Source organism: Mchenga conophoros, linkage group LG2, assembly GCF_057382185.1.
Source record: "Mchenga conophoros isolate Kocher_MC1m ecotype Shallow Benthic linkage group LG2, M_conophoros_male_GT1.1, whole genome shotgun sequence".
In the NCBI taxonomy this organism is placed as follows: Eukaryota; Metazoa; Chordata; class Actinopteri; order Cichliformes; family Cichlidae; genus Mchenga; species Mchenga conophoros.
The window spans coordinates 2,945,519-2,950,615 of NC_140527.1; positions in this window are offsets into that span (position 1 = coordinate 2,945,519).

Below are 5,097 nucleotides of genomic sequence, written 5' to 3' on the forward strand. Positions count from 1 at the left end.
TGTTGTGGAATAAATTAAGTTATTAAATTTGGAGTTTGTTTGGTTATTTATGTAAGTCATTACCACCTGAATCACTTGGCTCTTGTGGCATTATCTAATAAGGAAAAAAGACACACTCAGAGCTTTCAGAAGCACAGACCAGAGTTTTGTTTTGTTTTTTATTGCATCAGAATATATTATAATCCATCTGCTTATTTACATTTTCTTTAGTGTTTGTATAATATTTTACAAATATTCCAAGCTCATCACAAGAAACATCTCTCAAACACTCACACTCCAGGATTTGATCAAGCCAATTATAGTAGTTATTTTTGTTTGCTTGCTTATTTATTTCAGGTTTTGCAGCTTTCAGTGGCGCTTCAGTAGCAGCACGAGTTCTTATCTCAATGAACCACACAAATTCCAAGAACTGGTTTTATCTTGTCAGCCTGAAGCAGAAGAAAAAAATGCAACTAAAGTGAAAACCAGATGACGAGTCATGTGACTTTACATACTTTTTCTACTAACAAATATCACGTTTGTTTGTCAGTATAGCATCAGTTCCTCACACGCGGACAGTACAGGTGATATGTGAAGTATAGACCTGCCTTTATTCTGGTTTTAACTTCGATCAGTCAATACATAATCTGACCTCTGCATAAAAACACAGCACTGTCCATGAGGTCAACTTTTATATTTAAAGAAAAGAAATCTGTGAAATTCATTGCAATTGAAGCTCGGAATGAGATATCTTAGCAACAAATGGTTCTGAATAACTCGATGCGATGCTGCAATCCAGTAAACTTGACTCATGATTTAAGTTGAATTCATTAACCTGTAGAAAACAGACAGACTGATCTAATCATGGTTAACCAGGAACATAGTATCAGTGTTTAAATCATCGGCTTCATTTTGACCGAATACAATTATGTGAATGAAAATCCAGCTTTACATGGAATCATATTGTTATCATCACCACAAAAAGAATAGGTCTTAAATCATGGGCTCCATATTTTTTTATAATCCAGTCACTATACTGTATTTGAGCTTTATTTTTAATTGTACTTAGTCTAACTGGAAATTTTGATATGTTAGAGGTAATTAAGAATGTCAAGTTTTCACTTCAACTGTAAAAATAAAAAATAAAATAGAACATTAATGAATCATCTGCACTGAACTATACTTTTTATTAATCTCTGTCTCTCTTCCACAGCATGTCTTTATCCTGTCTTCCTTCTCTCACCCCAACCAATCACAGCAGATGGCCCCGCCCCTCCCTGAGCCTGGTTCTGCTGGAGGTTTCTTCCTGTTAAAAGGGAGTTTTTCCTTCTCACAGTCGCCAAACTGCTTGCTCATAGGGGGTCATATGATTGTTGGGCTTTTCTCTGTATCTACTGTACAATATAAAGCGCCTTGAGGCAACTGTTGATGTGATTTGGCGCTGTATAAATAAAATTGAATTGAAGAGAAAATAAGCTACAGACACCTGCTCTGTTAAGGCAAATCATAGGCAGTTCATATAGTTATTTTTATGTTTTCAAAGAGTATATAATATATATGCATGTAATGCCGAGTTAACTGTTATGGGTGTTTAATTATAGTGCATAAGTGAAAAAAAAACTTGTGTCTTTCATATACACATATCCAGCTGTGTAAAACAAACAGCCCTGTGAACGTATCATGTTGAAAAGTACAGACATGTTAATGCTGCTAGAAAAGTTTGCTGGAGAATAATGGAAATACACGCTAACGCATGAAGATGCTATATGTTCATTCATTTATAGCCATGCATAACACTGCACAAGGAGGCAAGCCACTCAGAGAATGGAATGAAAAGCGAACGCATGGGAAAAAATGAAAACTGGGACACTAGACCAGGGACTTCTGGGTTTGTTTCTCACAAGGACAGGAAATAATGCTGAACTCTGAACTGTGTCTCTTAAACTTTCTGTTTTAACACAGCTGTGAGTCCCAGGGCTCGAAACACACAAGAAAGTATAAAGCTGAATAAATACAGATTAGCCCCATTTTAAGGCTACATCATTGAGAGCTAAGTGAGATCAAATTTGTCTATAGCTTATATTGTAGCTTGCTAAACAAGCATATAACTTTGTGCTCCATTCTCTTGTTCAAAGATGGCCAAAACACCAATATTGTGGTTTCTGTCAGTAGTACGGAAAGTTGTATATTAACATTTCACATCCTGTTGTTCTCCCTGCTTTATGAGAGTGTTTTAGGCTTTTCTTCATGAAGTGAGGGAGGTTCGATACATTCAAAGATCAATTATATGATAATGTAGTCTGATAGCTATAGCAGCTTCAAACAAATTAAAACTTGTGTGGTTATCAGTGCTCAGCCTCATCAGTTATTTTAGTGACTAAATGAGTAAAGTGTCGTTACACAAAAATGGAACTAAATTTCTAAACAACTAAAAGCAGACAATAAGTCTTCTTCTGGCCTCTGGAATATATAAGTAGCTAAGTATGCTTCTGTAGTTGAAGCATATAATGACCTTGTTACTATTAATATTCATTAAATTAGACAATATATAGACATAAAAGTAAAGTTATAAATAAATAAAGAATGAATAATATCACCCTGGTTTTACTCTGACACGTGGCCTTTCTTCATATAACCATGTTCAAGTTTCACAGCTACGATCAACTGTACAATCAAATATTGCAAACAGAGTGCATGCATCAATAGAGATCCAGTCTATTCACTTTTATTTTATATCATGTAAAATGTTACAAGTTGCAGTTTAGCATTCCCAATATTTTGAAAATGTACACCTTTACATTATTTTTATTTTTAAGTTTACTTGGAAGTTGCCTGCAGGTTGACAGCTTCTTGGGAAGAAAGTGCAGCTTAGTCGTCCAAACGACCAGCAGACAGTTTGCTGCTCTGCTTTCCAATATTGTTTTTGCATCAGTTTAATGTTGAAAATAACATGTTTGATTTATGCATTTATTTACTTATGCATTCATATTTAAACGACAGAAAGCTAAGCCATGGTGTGGGGTTAAAGAGGTTTGTATTTGCCAATGAAAGTGTCTAGCACCATCATAAAAGGCAAAGGTTCTTGAACAAAGTAACAGTGTGCAAGTCCTTATCGGGGCACTACTACTGACAGGGCACATACAGAAGAGTGTATATCATAAATGTTCTGCTGTCAAGGTAAAGTTCTTTGTTGTGCTGTCACCTACTCTCCTATGAATGACAGTTAGCAGTAATTTAGCACAAATATTAATTTGGGGGAAAGAAAATGGAATAATAGGACTGTTTGAACCAGCTTGCAACATTTGCACCTTTATATAGCATAGCATCAAACACAATTACAACTTAATGGAGAGCCAGCACATTAATAAATCTCCAGCTGCCCATGGAGTCATTATGGCTCCACTTTGCTTCACAATCCAATGGATGTGTTGTAAAGAATTACTGTTTCAACCATCAGCTAGACCATCTTACATCTCAACAGCCTGCTGATCCACAGGTCATACTACAGCCATTAGTAAAAGGATATCACTTTATGTAAAAGTGATGGGCTCTGCTATCACCTCAGCTATAGCTAGCTTAGTGCTCATGTCCATGCACTAAATGTGAAAGAAATAACCTTCAAGTACATATCTTCTGCAGTTCAGCCAATAAACACACTTTTTTAATTCAAAGACGAAGCAAACCTAAGTTTCTGTAACACCAGGTGTTCAACATAAAATTACACCTGCAATACACAGGAACCATTCATTCAGGATCTAGTGTGGTCACTAGTGTTTTTAGGCCCATCATGATTAGATTTGCCAGCCATCGTATGAATATGCTCATCTTTGACTCGAGTTATTTAACAAACAACCATTTTGTGTTCATTTCTGTGTGGTATGAAATCTTGAAAGACAGTGAACACCATCTGTTCATGTTGAATATAAAAGCAAACTTAAAAATCACACAATTCAACACTCCTCAGGAGTTTCGTTAGCATGCTAAAGTCTGCTAATTACCCCTGAAGTCAAAGTACAGCTGAGGCTAATAGGAACATGATTTCTTTTAGCAGCTGTGGAATTAAAACCTACGGAGCCCCACAAGGGACAAAAAAATGACAATGAACTTTTGTGAGATCCAGAGTTACTTTTGCGAGATCTCGCAAAATAGGCCGCATCCTTCGCAGGTCGCATTTGAAGGCCGAGTCGGTGTATCCTTCGTGGTCCAAACTATCCCAGAATTCATAGCGCACCCCAGCCACTTCCAGTTTCCAACAATGGTGGCAGCTACTTAGTTTTAATATTACTCTTTCTGGGTCTCAAAATAAACTAAACTAAGATATTTTGAGGCAAGAATGTAGCTGTGTAAACTTCAAACATCTGCTCGGTTTATCAAGACATCACATATTTGCAAAAGCGCTCCGACGTTTTCGAAGACATCTGTTACCCACCGGCTTGAACCTGACCGCGAGGTCGAGGCTTACTAGAGCCGGGGGGAGGACCATACTCCCGGCACACTGTGCCTCGACCTCACGGTCAGCTTCGAGCTGGCGACCTCTGAAGGATGCGGCCTATTTCGCGAGATCTCGCAAAAGTTCATCTCCATTTTTTTTCTCCAATGTCCCTTGTGGGGCTCTGTAATAAACCAGCATGTGGGAAAGAATAATAATTTTGACGTGATCGTGGAGCTAGACAAAAAGTTATTGAGATGCATCTCGAGAAAAACTTGATGAAATGTCAAAAAATGTCAATGCAATCATTCTAAAAGATACAGAAATTTCATTCAAGATCACCAGAGGTATTGAGATTCATTCAGAATGAATGTCTGTAAAAAATTGACTCAATGACTGATCCATCCAATTTATATCTAAACAACTTTGTTGAAAAACACTTTGAGAGTTTTGAGGTAAAACTGGATGTTCTATGTCATCTTTTGTGAGATAAACAAAAGAACAAGGATCACTAAACATCAGTTTCATCGGGAAATTTGAAGTAATGTCAGTGGTTGATAAGGTAACATCACCTATAGTTGTGTTATTTTCTTGTAATCCTGTTTCAGCCACTTTAATTTCTCTTTACATTTCTTCACTATGAGGTGAGTATTTTTTTTAGAAAAACTAAATTGCATCTTTGCTGTCAG